Genomic DNA, 19,103 nt, shown 5'->3' with positions numbered 1-19,103 from the left:
CGGTGTCATATTTCGGAGAAATAAGAACTCTCGATCTTCACTTATATCTTTTCGAGAGTGCTCTCTCTGCGTAACTTGGTAGTTGGCTTGTGCTATGAAAGTAGTCCTAAAGATGATAGGTGTCCAAAGAGGAGACAATAAAACTTCCATATTCTTGTGCATTGATTAGAAAGAGAAGTTTGATTCGTCTCAATTACTTTCGAGACATGGATTTGGTAATATTAAGAGACATGTTAGTAGGGTGTTGTGAATCTAAAAATACTTGTGTTGAAGTTAGTGATTCCCGTAACATGCACGCATGGTGAACCGCTATGTTAGGAAGTCGGAGCATAATTGATTTATTGATTGTCATCCTTTGTGTTGCGGTCGGGATCGTGCGATGGTTAACACCTACCAACCCTTCCCCTAGGAGTATGCTTTTAGAACTTTGTTTTGATTACTAATAAAAACTTTCGCAATAAGTATGTGAGTTCTTCATGACTAATGTGAGTCCATGGTATAGATGCACTTTCACTTTCCACCATTGCTAGCCTCTCTAGTGCCGCGCAACTTTCGCCGGTACACAAAACCACCATAGACCTTCCTCAAAACAGCCACCATACCTACCTATCATGGCCTTTTCATAGCCATTCCGAGATATATTGCCATGCAACTCCCACCATTCCATCTCATGACTTGTGCCGTCACTTACATATTGCCATTGCATGATCGTAAGATAGCTAGCGAGATGTTTCAACGTCATACGCCAAGCTATATGGTTGCACATCCCGGTACACTGCCGGAGGCATTTCCTATAGAGTCATCATTGTTCTAAGCATTGAGCTGTGAGTAAATGAAAGTGTGATGATCATCATTATTAGAGCATTGTCCCATGTGAGGAAATAAAAAAAAAGAGGCCAAAGTTGCCCACACAAAAAAAGAGAGATATGGAAAGAGGCCAAAGAGCCCAAACAAAAAAAAGAAAAAAAGAGAGAAGGGACAATGCTACTATCTTTTTCCACACCCGTGCTTCATAATAGCACCATGTTCTTCATGATTGAGAGTCTCTTGTTTTGTCACCACCATATACTAGTGGGAATCTTCATTATGTAACTTGGCTTGTATATTCCAATGATGGGCTTCCTCAAAATTGCCCTAGATCTTCGTGAGCAAGCAAGTTGGATGCACACCCACTAGTTCTCCTTTTGAGATTTCACATACTTATAGCTCTAAGTGCATCTATTGTATGGTAATCCCTACTCTTTCACATTGATATCTATTGATGGGCATCTCCATAGCCCTTTGATACACCGAGTCGATGTGACCATCTGTCACAGCCCTAGCTTTCATTTGTTTGCCAAGCATTCATGCATGCATTATAAAAACTTTGATGTTTAAATAGGAAGTGATCAAAGCCCCAAATGTTTTTATCAATTGACAAGAAGGCAATAAAATTTAATACCTTAAATGGAACCAGAAAAATGTTCCAAAAACTTGGCAAAATAGTGACATAAGGTAAAATTGTCAAACCAAAATTCTAGGTCACACGAACTTTTTAAAAATGATTTTTGAGTTGACTAAATAGCTATTTGGAATGGAATTATTTTGGTTCCTTCTATTTTAAAGTTTCAAAAATGTTGAAACTTTTATGTGGCATTGGACATTATTGTCTCTGTCACCTAATAACATTTTTGGGTTTTATATTTGGTCAAACTATTTATTTTAAATCCTAAAAGTAAATGCCAGAAAGAAATAAAAGAGAAATGAAAAAAAAACAGAAAAACTTACCTGTCGCCACCCTCCTGGCCCAGCCCACCAGAGGGGGGTCTCCCTGTCGTCTTCCTCCTTGTGCCAGAAGGCAGAGGAGAAGGAAGGCACGGCGCCCTCGCCACCTCCTGCTCGCGTGGAGTTCCCTCCTGCCTCCACCACGCCAGTGCACAAGCCCGCTCCTTCCCTTATCCTCTCCCCCCTGCTCTCTGTCTCTCCTCTCTTCTCTATCTCGAGTTCTTCTCGCCGCCATTGCCGGCCGCCCGAGCTCGTCGCTAGCTCCACCCCGGTCACCCCTAGCCTCCCTGAAGAGCTCCACTCCTCCGCCTCGACGAGCTGCATCCCTCCATCATCTCCTCCAAGCACCCGAGCCCCCATAGCGTCGCCATCGTCGCCGTTCTTCCTCCGGTCAGTGGATCTCACCGCCGTCGAATCGCCAGCCAGAGAGCCCCTCCAACCCTGCCGACGCCAGAAATGGAGCCCCCGTGAGCCGCTGATTCTTTCCCCTATCCTCCCATGCTCTGCCGTGCCCCATAGGTCATTTCCCCACCGTGGCCAAACTCCGGCGACCGCCCCGCTCGTCGCTGGCACCTCTCCCGGCCACCCTAGCCCCAGCCGATGCTCCCGTTAGATCGGGCGCATCGCCAGTGTCCCGCAGCCATCAACCACGCTCGTTTTGGACCTCGGTAGCGCATGATAGCACAACTTCGGCGAGCCCTCCACCGTGGCTCAGTCGCCGGCGACCTCTCTCCTGTAGCCGTCGACGTGGCCAACCCTTAGCGCTAACTAATCCTTCCCCGGTCGCTGACAGAGGGCCCCACGCCTGGTCAAACCTCAATTAGGGGCTGGTCAGCGCGGGATTAGCCTCTGGGTCACTGACCAGTGGACCCCACTGATCAGGTTGACCTAGACCCGGCTGGTTGACCTGCTGACGCAGGGATGCATCAGCCTGACGCAGTAATAGTTTCTGATTTAATTTAATTTGAGAAAATTGCTGAAATTTGTAAAAATCATAGAAGTTAAAATATAACTCTGATGGAAATCATTTATATGTGAAAAAGTATCAGAAAAATGCAAGGAATCCATTGGTGGCATTTATACACATGTTTGGACATCTTAACCTTGCTGAATATGACAAATTCACAATAGGCTTATAAATGATATAATTGGATTTTGAAAATGACTTATATAGATCAAATGAACTTCTTTCAACCTCTGATCACTTGCATTAGATGAAATCAGCATCATGATAACTTGCCATGCTCATGCATCATTGTGAAGCCTTTGCCGTGATTAATTTAATTTGTTTGATCTGTCAATAGACCTTGCGAGATGTAGTTATCACCGGCATCGAAGAATAGCTGAGTTCTTCCGATCAACAGGCAAGCAAAACCCCTTTGAACATTCCAACAAAATCCTATTCTCTCCCTCCTGCTCTCATTTCTATGCATTAGGACAAAATGATTCAATTGATAGTTGTATTACGATAGCTGCACCTATTCCTTTGCATGACCTGATTTTGATCACAGTAAATAGCTAAACCAATGCAACCTAGCATACCTGGTAGATGCTTGAGCCATATGTGCTTTACCCTGTTACGCTTGCTATGCTTAGGTTGAGTTTGGTCCGAGCATCGGAATGATGTAATGGAATGATCATGTCCTATTGATGAGAGTTAAAGATGTGAAACTATTATGGTAAAGGTAGCGATGAGAGGCCATGTAGGAGTACATGGTGGGTTGTCTCATTACCGCCGCATTTAGGACCCGAGATCTTGTGTTGGTGTTCCAAGACTAGCTACTACCGCACATTGGGTTCCGGTAACTCGACCCCTCTCGGCCTATTAACTACTCTGTTCTCAGTCCAGAAGTCGCAGTAGTTCGAAACGTTCATAGGTTGTGGCACGGCCTGCTAAGTGGATGAACGGCCCAGTCGGGACCGGCTTGGGGCCCTGCTCACATCGTTTGAGGCCATGTTGGAAACCTCGGCCGGACTTCCATTATGGGTTCCAACTCAGATAGGCGACTGTCTTGGGCGTGAGTCTTAGTAGGTTAACATCCGTGGCCAACTCCCTCGCTGGGCTTCCGCTTGAAGGTTGCCGAGGTGCTGGTTTTTTTATGTGCACTTGGCGATAAGTGGCGGAAGCATGTGTGACGAAGTACACCCCTGCAGGGTATCTATCTATTCCAATAGCCGCGTCCTCGGTTATGGACTGCTTGGATACTTACATGGTTCATAGATAACTTTAATGGTTACTCTAAAATGGTCCAGATAAGTGTGAGTGCTATGGATGGCTTTCTCGTAGGATGACGAGAGAGGATTCATGGTGGTGTATTGATGTGGTGGTTATGTGGACTCGTGTTCGCTCTCTCATAAGGAGACGAGAGAGATAATAAAACTTTGTTGTAGAATAGGTTAGCCAAAGGTCAAAGTTGGCTTCTCTCCAAATAAACCCCACAAATTCCGTTCATTGATACTTGATGCATATGTAGTTAGCACTGATGTAAGACTTGCTGAGTACCTTCGTACTCACTGTTGCTTATTCACATTTTTGCAGAATAGACGCCGCTCTCTCTACGTTATCTCTTGACGTTAACATCGATGGTTTAGTTTGGGAACCCAGACAGTGATCTGGCTCCTATGGTAGGGTCATTGTAGCTTTTAGGCTCTTCCAGCCACTTTTAGTAGATGTCTGTACCCAAACATGTAACTTCCGCTTGATGCTTGTATGCTCTGAATGTTGGGTCATGTGACCCCTTTGGTTTGTAACATTAAACTATGTTGGCTCTTCGGAGTCTATTAAATAAATGATGTGTGGTAGAGTTATGTTGTGATGCCATGTTGTATCTACACATATCGTGCATATTGTGTGTATGTTTGCAATGCATTGGTATGTGTGGGATTCGACACCCAGTTGTGTGCCTTGAGTAGTACTCCATACCGGGAAATGCCTGTTTTTGCTTCCACCGAGCCTTGGTAGCTTGCTACTGCTCCGGACACATTGATTGACCGGCATGTATCCTTCTTGGTTGCCGTGTCTGTCCCCACAGGGAAATGTCACGCGGTGTAATGGAGTCCCTGTAGCTTGCTACGACTCGTCTACACTCGCTGATGACCGACACCTGCCTTGCTGGGTTATGTATGCATGTCCCTGTACGGATGTGCCACTTGGGTTCATAACTAGCCATGTCGACCCAGGTTCTTTGACATATGATTGATGGCAACATAGTCATATACGTGAGCCAAAATACGCAAACGGTCCCGGCCAAGGTAAGGTGGCAACCGGGGTGATTACCGTGCGTGAGGCCACAAAGTGATATGATGTGTACATGCTGGAGTTGTATGGCTTAGGATCGGGGTCCCGACAGCGTTGGTATCAGAGCCTGACTGCCTGTAGGATTACCAAGCTAGAATGGTCGATGTTGAGTCTAGAAAATCTATAGTTATATAAGGGAATTGATTGTGGAAGGGAACGCAAGGCTCTTTTTACTCTTTCCTCAAGTCACTCTATCCTGAGTCACCTTTTCTCTTCTACGGGGATTAAGGACTAGGTTTTCTTATCTGTTTACTAGGAGGACGGGTTACTGAACCATGGACTCATAGAATGGTTTCTGTGTGTCATTCCTGCTTCCAAAAGAATTGTGAGAAGAGATGCCTTTGTTCTTGCTGCACCTCGAATCCATAATATTGAGAAGTTATGTTGCCTAGATCTCTTGAAGGATGCCTCATATTTCATGTCTATACAGCCGTTATGTTGTCCGATTTTCTCTGGGATTGTGGTATTTAGTGTTCTTTGTCTCTGAACCCTGGATTGTCTCAATAGGATGTCGCGAGTAACACGGAGTTCTGCTGGCCGTGATCAGAACCATGGAGATGGTAGGGATGGAGAAGATTCTCTTAATCTGCCTTTGTTGACAGAGCTTATGCTAGAAATTGAGAGGAATAAGCATGCCACCAACCGACTGTTGGAGCACATAGAGCGGAATACAGCCTATCCGTGCAATGAGCTAGTATCCATCAGAGACTTCATCAAATTGAACCCACCCACCTTCCATCATTCCATTGAGCCACTAGATGCAGATGATTGGCTCCGAAGTATCAATAACAAGTTGCGTTATGCAAACGTGGCTGAAGGAGACAAGGTTACCTATGCCACATATCACCTCGAAGGTTCTGCTAGTCTATGGTGGGAGAACTTTGAGGCTATGCGTCCTTCGGACCAAGTTACTTCATGGCAGGAGTTCTGTGAAGCTTTTCATGAACATCATATTCCGCAGGCCCTGATAGATCGTAAGCAAGAAGAGTTTTGCAGTTTGACTCAAGACAAGTTGGATGTAAATTCTTATAGTTGTGAGTTTGGACGCCTTGCGCGTTATGCACCAGAAAAGGTATCCACGGATGCCAAGAAGCAAGCTAGGTTCAGGAAAGGTCTTAACCCAAAGCTTCGTCATGATCTCAGTTTGCATGAGTTCATCAGTTTTGAGGTCCTTATGAACAAAGCCATCCAAGCAGAAACAAGCAGTATGACCTACGAGGAATCTCGCAAGCACAACCGTGATGTCGGATCATCTTCAACTTCTATATCCCAGAAGCGTAGGATATGGATCCCGAATGTTTTTATCACTCCGAGATATGTACCAAGGCCAACCTATGTGGCGCCTCGTCTGCCGATGCCAAGTGTCCCCCTGGATAATCTCATCAATCAAGCGTTCAACTTAGACCCCCGTCCTATTTTTGGATCGCGCTTCAAGTGTTGCAAGCCAGGACACTATTCAAGGGATTGTCCTTTGTGTGGTTTTGTTCCACCTCCTTCAGGAATGGGTGTTGTTCGTTGCAAGCCACCAACCAAGAAGTTCAAGGAAAGGTCAGTTGCTCTAACTCGTGTATGTGTGCACCATGTATCTGCAGAAGAAGCTCAAGATGATGATGATGTCGTGCTTAAGACGCTCCTTGTTAATTCTCATCCAGCTTCAGTTCTTTTTGACTCTGGAGCATCTCATTCCTTCATCTCTGAACGTTATGCCTCCTTGCATAACATTGCTTTCGTAGATATGCCCACCCCATTAGTAATTCAGGCTCTAGGTTCCAAATGGAAAACTAATGCAGTTAGTCATGGGAACCAAATCCTTATTGATGGTCTAGTATTCCTTGCTTCTTTGATACCTCTCAAGACTTCAGACATAAATATGATTTTGGGGATGGACTAGTTGATAGCTCATCATGCCAAAATTGATTGTTTCTCTAGATCTATTCAGCTCACCCATACCTCTGGCCAGTTAGTAAATGTCTCATCTGCGGTTACAAAACGCCAGATATATGCCCTCAATGCCAATTCTCTTGTAGACCTTGAAAACATCCGTGTAGTCCATGAATTTCCGGATGTCTTTCCAGAGGAACTGCCAGGTGTTCCACCTGACAAAGAAGTAGAGTTTGTCATAGAACTTGTCCCAGGAACTGCTCCAATTGTTAGAAGACCCTATAAGATGTCTCCTCAAGAATTAGCTGAGCTTAAAACCCAACTTGATGAATCCTTGAAGAAAGGTTTCATCCGTCCTAGCTCTTCCCCTGGGCTTGCCCTGTCCTCTTCGTCAAGAAGAAGGATGGTACGGAACGGATGGTTGTAGATTACCGACCGGTTAATCTGGTCACAATAAAGAACAAATATCCGCTCCCCAGGATCAACGATCTGTATGATCAGCTCGCTGGATTTGCAGTCTTTTCAAAGATGGATTTGAGATTAGGTTATCATCAAATCAAAATTAGGAACGGGGACATTCCTAAGACGGACTTTGTCATTCGTTATGGCCAATACGAGTACACCATCATGTCCTTCGGTCTAACCAATGCCCCAGCCACTTTCGCCCGCTTAATGAATTCGATCTTCATGGAGTACTTGGATAAATTCGTCGTGGTTTACCTCGATGATATTCTGATTTACTCGAAGAACGAAGAAGAACATGCTGAGCATCTTAGGCTCGTATTGATGAAACTTCGAGAGCACCGCCTTTACGCCAAATTCTCCAAGTGTGAATTCTGGTTACCAGAAGTGACCTATCTAGGTCACGTAATCTCGGCAAACGGTATTGTTGTCAATCCCGAGAGAGTTCAGGCCGTTCTTGATTGGACTCCACTTGAATCGGTGCAGCAAGTTAGGAGTTTCCTTGGCTTAGCAAGTTATTGCCGTCGCTTCGTCGAGAATTTCTCCAAAATTGCCAAACCTCTAACTGAACTTCTCAAGAAAGATAAGAAGTTCGAATGGACTCCACGGTGCCAGGAAAGTTTTCAGGAGTTGAAAAGACGACTGACTACTGCCCCGGTACTTGTGCCCCCAGATTTCTCAAAGGACTTTATTATCTACTGTGATGCCTCGCGACAAGGACTTGGATGCATTCTTATGCAAGATCGTCATGTGATTGCATACGCATCTCGACAGTTGCGTCCACATGAGGAGTATTATCCAACACATGATCTGGAACTTGCCGCTGTAGTCTATGCACTGTTAACCTGGAGACATTACCTCCTGGGTAATCGTTGCGAAATATACACTGATCACCAGAGTCTCAAGTATATATTCACCCAACCGGATTTGAATCTCAGGCAAAGACGGTGGGTTGAGTTGATTACGGATTACGATTTAGGAATATCTTACACCCCAGGCAAAGCCAATGTCATGGCTGATGCACTAAGTCGTAAATCCTATTGTAACAACCTCATGTTGCTACAAAATCAACCACTTCTCCGTGAGGAATTTCGTAAGCTTAATCTTCACCTTGTTCCTCAAGGATTCCTTTCTACCTTGGTGTGCAAACCGACTCTTGAGGATCAGATCATAGCAGCCCAGAAACATGATACGGGAATTTCCTGGATCAAGAGCAACATCGCCAAAGGAGTTGCTGGTCGTTTCTTGGTAAATGATAAAGGTGTTGTATTCTTTGATAATCGTTTGGTGGTTCCTAAGAAGCAACAACTTCGTGATTTGATTCTTAAGGAAGCACATGAATCGCCTCTCACGATTCATCCCAGTAACACTAAAATGTATCAGGACCTACGCCAGAGGTTCTGGTGGACCCGGATGAAGAGAGAAATCGCTCAATTCATTGCGAACTGTGACGTTTGTCGTCGCGTTAAGGTAGAGCATCAAAGGCCTGCTGGCACCCTTCAACCCCTGGCTATTCCCGAGTGGAAGTGGGACAAGGTTAGTATGGATTTTATCACTGGTTTTTCAAAGACCAAGAAAGGGAATGATGCCATCTTTGTCATCATTGATCGCCTTTCGAAAGTTGCCCACTTCCTTCCAGTCCGAGAAAGTATGACTGCTAGCCAGCTAGCAGACCTATATATTTCTCGAATAGTTTCTCTTCATGATGTTCCTCTAGAAATCAATTCAGATCGTGGAAGTCTTTTTACTTCTCGATTTTGGGAAAGTTTCCAAAAAGCTATGGGAACTCATCTTTCGTTTAGCACTGCTTATCACCCTCAGTCAAGTGGTCAAGTAGAAAGAGTCAACCAAATTCTTGAAGATATGCTCAGAGCCTGTGTTATCTCATTCGGAATGAATTGGGAGAAGTGTCTTCCATTCGCCGAATTCGCTTATAACAACAGTTTCCAGTCTAGTCTAGGCAAAGCGCCTTTCGAAGTTCTGTATGGACGAAGATGTCGAACACCATTAAAATGGTCAGAAACCGGTGAAAGACAGTTCTTTGGACCGGATATGATCCAGGATGCAGAAGAGCAAGTTCGCATTATTCGTGAGAATTTAAAAACTGCCCAATCTCGTCAAAAGAGTCAATATGACCGCCGTCATAAGGAAGTAAGTTATGAAGTTGACGAGAAGGCTTACCTTCGGGTTTCACCTCTCAAAGGTACCCATCGTTTCGGTATCAAAGGAAAATTGGCTCCTCGTTACATTGGTCCTTTCCGTATTCTCGCTAAACGAGGAGAGGTTGCCTACCAGTTAGAGTTGCCTCCTCAGCTTTCCAAAGTTCATGATGTGTTCCACGTTTCTCAACTCAGGCGTTGCTTCAAGGACCCTGTCCGTGAAGTAGACCACGAAACGCTTGATCTCCAAGTTGACCTATCATATCGAGAATATCCTGTTCGTATTCTTGACGAAACCGAGCGCAGCACCCGACATCGCAACATCAAGTTTCTCAAGGTTCAGTGGTCTCATCATTCCGAGAATGAAGCAACCTGGGAGCGCGAAGATCGCCTTCGGCTTGAATACCCCGAACTCTTCCTGACTACGCCTAAATCTCGGGACGAGATTCTTGTTTAGTGGGGGTGAGTTGTCACAGCCCTAGCTTTCATTTGTTTGCCAAGCATTCATGCATGCATTATAAAAACTTTGATGTTTAAATAGGAAGTGATCAAAGCCCCAAATGTTTTGATCAATTGACAAGAAGGCAATAAAATTTAATACCTTAAACGGAACCAGAAAAATGTTCCAAAAACATGGCAAAATAGTGATATAAGGTAAAATTGTCAAACCAAAATTCTAGGTCACACGAACTTTTTAAAAAGGATTTTTGAGTTCACTAAATAGCTATTTGGAATGGAATTATTTTGGTTCCTTCTATTTTAAAGTTTCAAAAATGTTGAAACTTTTATGTGGCATTGGACATTATTTTCACTGTCACCTAATAACATTTTCGGGTTTTATATTTGGTCAAAATATTTGTTTTAAATCCTAAAAGTAAATGCCAGAAAGAAATAAAAGAGAAATAAAAAAACAGAAAAACTTACCTGTCGCCACCCTCCTGGCCCAGCCCATAAGAGGGGGTCTCCCTGTCGTCTTCCTCCTCGTGCCAGAAGGCATAGGAGAAGGAAGGCACGGCGCCCTCACCACCTCCTGCTCGCGTGGAGTTCCCTCCTGCCTCCACCGCGCCAGCGCACGAGCCCGCTCCTTCCCTTATCCTCTCCCCCCTGCTCTGTGTCTCTCCTCTCTTCTCTATCTCGAGTTCTTCTCGCCGCCATTGCCGGCCGCCCGAGCTCGTCGCTAGCTCCACCCCGGCCACCCCTCGCCTCCCTGAAGAGCTCCACTCCTCCGCCTCGACGAGCTGCATCCCTCCATCATCTCCTCCGAGCACCCGAGCCCCATAGCGTCGCCATCGTCGCAGTTCTTCCTCCGGCTAGTGGATCTCGCCGTCGTCGAATCGCTGGCCAGAGAGCCCCTCCAACCTCGCCGATGCCAGAAATGGAGCCCCCGTGAGCCGCTGATTCTTTCCCCTCTCGTCCCATGCTCTGTCGTGCCCCGTAGGTCATTTCCCCACCGTGGCCGAACTCCGGCGACCGCCCCGCTCGTCGCCGACACCTCTCCCGGCCACCCTAGCCCCAGCCGATGCTCCTGTTAGATCGGGCGCATCGCCAGCGTCCCACAGCCGTCAACCACGCTCGTTTTGGACCTCGGTAGCGCAAGATAGCACAACTCCGGCGAGCCCTCCACCGCGACTGAGTCGCCGGCGACCTCTCTCCGGTAGCCGTTGACGTCGCCAACCCTTAGCGCTAACTAATCCTTCCCCAGTCGCTGACAGAGGGCCCCACGCCTGGTCAAACCTCAATTAGGGGCTAGTCAGCGCGGGGTTAGCCTCTGGGTCACTGACCAGTGGACCCCACTGGTTAGGTTGACCTGGACCCGGCTGGTTGACCTGCTAATGCAGGGATGACATCAGCCTCATGGAGTAATAGTTTCTGATTTAATTTAATTCCAGAAAATTGCTGAAACTTGTAAAAATCATAAAATTAAAATATAACTCTGATGGAAATAATTTATATATGAAAAAGTATCAAAAAAATGCAAGGAATCCATTGGTGGCATTTATACACATGTTTGGACATCTTAACCTTGCTGAATATGACAAATTCACAATAGGCTTATAAATGATATAATTGGATTTTGAAAATGACTTATATAGATCAAATGAACTTCTTTCAACATGTGATCACTTGCATTAAATGAAATCGTCATCATGATAACTAGCCATGCTCATGCATCATTGTGAAGCATTTGTCGTGATCAATTTCTTTCATTTGATCTGTCAATAGACCTTGCGAGATGTAGTTATCACCGGCATCGAAAAATAGCTGAGTTCTTTTGATCAACGGGCAAGCAAAACCCCTTTGAACATTCCGACAAAATCCTATTCTCTCGCTCTTGCTCTCATTTCTATGCATTAGTACAAAATGATTCAATTGATAGTTCTATTACGATAGTTGCACCTATTCCTTTGCATGACCTGAGTTTGATCACAGTAAATAGCTAAACCAATGCAACCTAGCATACCTGGTAGATGCTTGAGCCATATGTGCTTTACCTTGTTACGCTTGCTATGCTTAGGTTGAGTTCGGTCCGAGCATCGGAATGATGTAATGGAATGATCATGTCCTATTGATGAGAGTTAAAGATGTGAAACTGTTCTGGTAAAGGTAGCGATGAGAGGCCACGTAGGAGTACATGGTGGGTTGTCTCATTACCGCCGCATTTAGGACCCGAGATCTTGTGTTGGTGTTCCAAGACTAGCTACTACTGCACATTGGGTTCCGGTAACTCGACCCCTCTCGGCCTATTAACTACTCTGTTCTCAGTCCAGAAGTCGCAGTAGTTCGAAACGTTCATAGGTTGTGGCACGGCCTGCTAAGTGGATGAACGGCCCAGTCGGGACCGGCTTGGGGCCCTTCTCACATCGTTTGAGGCCATGTTGCAAACCTCGGCCGGACTTCCATTAAGGGTTCCAACTCAGATAGGCGACTGTCTTGGGCGTGAGTCTTAGTAGGTTAACGTCCGTGGCCAACTCCCTCGCTGGGCTTCCGCTTGAAGGTTGCCGAGGTGCTGGTTTTTTTATGTGCACTTGGCGATAAGTGGCGGAAGCATGTGTGACGAAGTTCGAATAGCCGCGTCCTCGGTTATGGACTGCTTCGATACTTACACGGTTCATAGATAACTTTAATGGTTACTCTAAAATGGTCTAGATAAGTGTGAGTGCTATGGATGGCTTTCTCGTAGGATGACGAGAGAGGATTCATGGTGGTGTATTGATGTGGTGGTTATGTGGACTCGTCTGCGCTCTCTCGTAAGGAGACGAGAGAGATAATAAAACTTTGTTGTAGAATAGGTTAGCCAAAGGTCAAAGTTGGCTTCTCTGCAATAAACCCCACAAATTCCGTTCATTGATACTTGATGCATATGTAGTTAGCACTGATGTAAGACTTGCTGAGTACCTTCGTACTCACTGTTGCTTATTCACATTTTTGCAGAATAGACGCCACTCTCTCTACGTTATCTCTTGACGTTAACATCGATGGTTTAGTTTGGGAACCTAGATAGTGATCTGGCTCCTATGGTAGGGTCGTTGTAGCTTTTAAGCTCTTCCAGCCGCTTTTAGTAGATGTCTGTACCCAGACATGTAACTTCCGCTTGATGCTTGTATGCTCTGAATGTTGGGTCATGTGACCCCTTTGGTTTGTAACATTAAACTATGTTGGCTCTTCGAAGTCTATTAAATAAATGATGTGTTGTAGAGTTATGTTGTGATGCCATGTTGTATCTAAACATATCGTGCATATTGTGTGTATGTTTGCAATGCATTGGTATGTCTGGGATTCGACACCTAGTTGTGTGCCTTGAGTAGTACTCCATACCGGGAAATGCCTCTTTGTGCTTCCACCGAGCCTTCGTAGCTTGCTACTGCTCCGGACACATTGATTGACTGACATGTATCCTTCTTGGTTGCCGTGTCTGTCCCCACGGGGAAATGTCACGCGGTGTAATGGAGTCCCTGTAGCTTGCTACAACTCGTCTACACTCGCTGATGACCGACACCTGCCTTGCTGGGTTATGTATGCCTGTCCCTGTATGGATGTTCCACTTGGGTTCATAACTAGCCATGTCGACCCAGGTTCTTTGACATATGATTGCTGGCAACATAGTCATATACGTGAGCCAAAAGAGGCAAACGGTCCCGGCCAAGGTAAGGTGGCAACCGGGGTGATTACCGTGCGTGAGGCCACAAAGTGATATGATGTGTACATGCTGGAGTTGTATGGCTTAGGATCGGGGTCCCGACACCATCTCCTCCCTTTTGTCTCACAACCTCCACCATACTCTATTCCACCTATAGTGCTATATCCATGGCTCAGGCTCATGTATTGCGTGAGAGTTGAAAAAGATTTGAGAAAGTAAGAGTGCGAAAAAAATTACTTGGCCAATACCGGGGTTGTACATGATTTAAATTCGTTGTGTGGGGATGATGGAGCATAGCCAGACTATATGATTTTGTAGGGATAACTTTCTTTGGCCTTGTTATTTTGAAAGTTCATGATTACCTTGCTAGTTTGCTTGAAGTATTATTGTTTTCATGTCAATAGCAAACTATTGTTTTTAATCTTACGGATCTGAACATTCATGTCACATGAAAGAAGTTACAAAGGACAAATATGCTAGGTAGCATTCCACATCAAAAATTCATTGTTTATCACTTCCCTACTCGAGAACGAGCAGGAGTTAAGCTTGGGGATGCTTGATACGTCTCCAGCGTATCTATAATTTTTGATGGTTCCATGCTGTTATCTTGTCAAACTTTGGATGTTTTGTATGCCTTTTATATCTTTTTTGGGACTAACTTATTAACTCACTGCCAAGTGTCAGTTCCTGTTTTTTCCGTGTTTTTGACCCTTTTCAGAGGAGAATATTAAACGGAGTCCAAACGGAATAAAACCTCCGAAAATATTTTTTTCCAGAGCAAGAGATACGCAGGGAGCTTGATAACCAAGGCAGAGGGCACCAAGGGAGACCACAAGCCCCCTAGCTACGGCCTTGGGGTGCCTAGCAGGCTTGTGGGCCCCCTGTGGCTCCTCTGCCCTACTTCTTCCGCATATAAATCCCCGAAAAATCCAAAACCAAGGGAGTGAGCCACGAAAATACTTTTCCGCCGCCGCAAGCTTCTGTCTCCGCAAGATCCCATTTGGGGCACGTTCTGGTGCCCTGTCGGAGGGGGATTCGAACATAGAGGGCTTCTTCATCAACACCGTTGCCTCTCCGATGATGCGCGAGTAGTTCACCATAGACCTTTGGGTCCATAGCTAGTAGCTAGATGGCTTCTTCTCTCTCTTGGATCTTCAATACAAAGTTCTCCATGATCTTCATGGAGATCTATCCGATGTAATCTTCTTTTGCGGTGTGTTTGTCGAGATCCGATGAATTGTGGATTTATGATCAGATTATCTATGAATCTTATTTGAGTTTCTTCTAATCTCTTATATGCATGATTTCATATCCTTGTAATTATCTTCGAGTTGTGGGTTTTGTTTGGCCAACTTGATCTATGATTCTTGCAATGGGAGAAGTGCTTGGTTTTGGGTTCATACCATGCGGTGACCTCACCCAGTGACAGAAGGGGTAGCGAGGCACGCATCGTGTTGTTGCCATCAAGGGTTAAAAAAATGGGGTTTATATGTATTGCATGAATTTATCCCTCTACATCATGTCATCTTGCTTAAGGCGTTACTCTGTTTGTCATGAACTCAATACACTAGATGCATGCTAGATAGCGGTCGTTGTGCGGAGTATTAGTAGTAGATGCAGAAAGTATCGGTCTACTTGTCGCGGACGTGATGCCTATATGTATGATCATTGCCTTAGATATCGTCATGACTTTGCGCGGTTCTATCAATTGCTCGACCGTAATTCGTTCACCCACCATAATATTTGCTATCATGAGAGAAGCCTCTAGTGAACACTATGGCCCCCGGGTCTACTTCACATCATATTTTCAGCCCTACACTTTTACTTTGCTGCACTTTCCGCCTTTAGATCTCACCTTGCAATCAATCGTGAAGGGATTGACAACCCCTTTGTAGCGTTGGGTGCAAGTTTGTTGTTTTTGCGCATGTACTTTAGAGACTTGGCTTGATACTCCTACTGGATTGATACCTTGGTTTTCAAACTGAGGGAAATACTTACTGCTACTGTGTTGCATCACCCTTTCCTCTTTAAGGGAAAAACCAACGCAAGATCAAGAGGTAGCAAGTACCATCCCCTATGCTTCAGCCATAGGGTCTATCATGTATGCAATGTTGTGCACTAGACCGGACGTCAGCCTGGCCATAAGTATGGAAGGTTTCAAAGTAACCCAGGAGTGGATCACTTGATGGCGGTCAAGAATATTCTGAAGTACCTGAAAAGGACTAAGGAAATGTTTCTCGTTTATGGAGGCGACGAAGAGCTCGTCGTAAAGGGTTACGTAGATGCAAGCTTTGACACTGATCCGGATGACTCTAAGTCTCAAACCGGATATGTATTTATTCTTAATGGGGGTGCGGTAAGCTGGTGCAGTTCCAAGCAAAGCGTCGTAGCAGATTCTACATGTGTAGCGGAGTACATGGCTGCCTCGGAGGCAGCTAAGGAGGGTGTCTGGATGAAGCAGTTCATGACGGATCTTGGAGTTGTGCCAAGCGCACTAAATCCAATAACTATGTTTTGTGACAACACTGGTGTCATTGCTTTAGCAAAGGAACCAAGGTTTCACAAGAAGACCAGACACATCAAACGACGCTTCAACCTCATCTGTGACTACGTCGAAGGAGAGGACGTAAATATTTGCAAAATGCACACGAATCTGAATGTAGCACATTCGCTTACTAAACCTCTTCCACGAGCGAAGCATGATCAACACCAGAACTGTATGGGTGTTAGATTCATTCCAATATAAATCGCATAGCAATGTGAGACTAGATTATTGACTCTAGTGCAAGTGGAAGACTGTTGGAAATATGCCCTAGAGGCAATGATAAAATAGTTATTATTATATTTTTTGTTTCAAGATAATCATTTATTATCTATGCTATAATTGTATTGAATGAAAGCATAGATACATGTGTGGATACATACACAAAACAATGTCCCTAGTAAGCCTCTAGTTGGCTAGCCAGTTGATCAAGGATGGTTAAGTTTTTCTGACCATATGCAAGTGTTGTCACTTGATAACTGGATCACATCATTAGGAGAATGATGTGATGGACAAGGACCAAATTCTAAACGTAGCATGTGATCGTGTCATTTTGTTGCTATTGTTTTCTGCGTGTCAAGTATTCATTCCTATGACCATGAGATCATGTAACTCACTGACACCGGAGGAATACCTTGTATGTATCAAACTTCACAATGTTACTGGGTAACTATAAAGGTGCTCTATAGGTTTCTCCGAAGGTGTCCGTTGAGTTAGCATGGATCAAGACTGGGATTTGTCACTCCGTGTGACGGAGAGGTATCTCGGGGCCCACTCGGTAATACAACATCACATACAAGACTTGCAAGCAATGTGACTCAAGTGTAAGTCACGGGATCTTGTATTACCGAATGAGTAAAGAGACTTGCCGGTAACGAGATTGAAATAGGTATAGAGATACTGACGATAAAATCTCGGGCAAATAACATACCGAAGGACAAAGGGAATGTTATACGGGATTATATGAATCCTTGGCACAGAGGTTCAACCGATAAGATCTTCGTAGAATATGTAGGATCCAATATGGACATCCAGGTCTCACTATTGGATATTGACCGAGCAGTGTCTCGGGTCATGTCTGCATAGTTCTCGAACCCACAGGGTCTGCACACTTATGGTTCGGTTATGTTTTAGTATAGTTGAGTTATATGTGTTGGTGACTGAAGGTTGTTCGCAGTCCCGAATGAGAACACGAACGTCACGAGGGTTTCTAGAATGGTCCGGAAACGAAGATTGATATATAGGATGGTTTCATTTGGTCACCGGAAATATTTCGGGCATTACCGACAATGTACCGGGAGTGACGAATGGGTTCCGGATATTCACCAGGAGGGGCCCACCCACCCGGGATTGAGCCAAGTATCCCTAGGGTGGCGCACCAGCCCTGTGTGGGCTGGTGAGGCCAGCCCAAGTGGGCTATGGCGCGACAAGGAGAAAAACCCAAAAGAAAAAAAAGGAAAGAGGGAGGTGGGAAGGAAGGAGTGGACTCCTTCCCCCAAACCGAATTGGTATGGGAGTCCACCTCCTCCTCTCGGGGGGCGCCCTTGGGGTTCCCTTGAGCCACAAGGCTATCCCCTCCCCCTAATATATATATTGGTGGTTTTAGGTCTTTTGAGGCTCAACTTTGCCATGTGCAACTCAAACCTATACCACGTAGTTCTTCCTCTAGATTAGATTTCTGCGGAGCTCGGGTGGAGCCCTCGAGGAACATATCATCACCAACGCTGGCGCGCCTTCACGCTGTTAGAGAACTCATCTACTTCCCCGTCTCTCTTGCTGGATCAAGAAGGCACAGATCATCATCGAGTTGTACGTGTGCTGAACGTGGAGGTGCCGTGCGTTCGATACTAGATCGGGACGGATCGTGGGACGACTGTGATTTGAATCACGAAGTTGTACCACTACGTCAACCGCGTTTCTTAACGCTTCCCGCTTAGTGATCTACAAGGGTATATGGATCTGATTTCCCTCTCTTAGATGAACATCACCATGATAGGTCTTCGTGTGCGTAGGAAATTTTTTGTTTCCCATGCAACGTTCCCCAACAAACTCCACTTCCCATATATGAATATTTACCTCCGGACCATTCCAGAACTCCTCATGATGTCCTAGATCTCATCCGGGACTCCGAACAACCATCGGTAACCACATACTATTCCCATAATAACCCTAGCATCATCGAACCTTAAGTGTGCAGACCCTATGGGTTCAGGAACCATGCAGACATGACCGAGACACCTCTCCGATCAATAACCAACAGCGGGGTCTGTATATCCATGTTGGTTCCCACATGTTCCACGATGATCTTATTGGATGAACCACGATGTCGGGTATTCAATCAATCCCGTATGCAATTCCCTTTGTCTACCGGTATGATAATTGTCCGAGATTCGATCGTCGGTATCCCTATACCTTGTTCAATCTCGTTGCCGGCAAGTCTCTTTACTCGTTTCGTAACTCATCATCCCGTGGCTAACTCCTTAGTCACATTGAGTTCATTATGATGATGGATTACCGAGTGGGCCCAGAGATACCTCTACGTCACACGGAGTGACAAATCCCAGTCTCGATTCGTACCAACCCAACAGTCACTTTCCGAGATAACTGTAGTGCACCTTTATAATCACCCAATTACGTTGTGATGTTTGATACACCCAAAGCACTCATACGGTATCCGGGAGTTGTACAATCTCATGGTCTAAGGAAACGATACTTGACATTAGAAAGGCTTTAGCAGACGAACAATACGATCTAGTGCTATGCTTAGGATTGGGTTTTGTCCATCACATCATTCCCCAATGATGTGATCCCGTTATCAATGACATCTAATGTCCATGATCAGGAAACCATGATCATCTA

The sequence above is a fragment of the Hordeum vulgare genome, chromosome 5H (assembly GCF_904849725.1).
Source record: "Hordeum vulgare subsp. vulgare chromosome 5H, MorexV3_pseudomolecules_assembly, whole genome shotgun sequence".
Classification (NCBI taxonomy): domain Eukaryota; kingdom Viridiplantae; phylum Streptophyta; class Magnoliopsida; order Poales; family Poaceae; genus Hordeum; species Hordeum vulgare.
Note: the sequence above shows the minus strand (reverse complement) of the source record.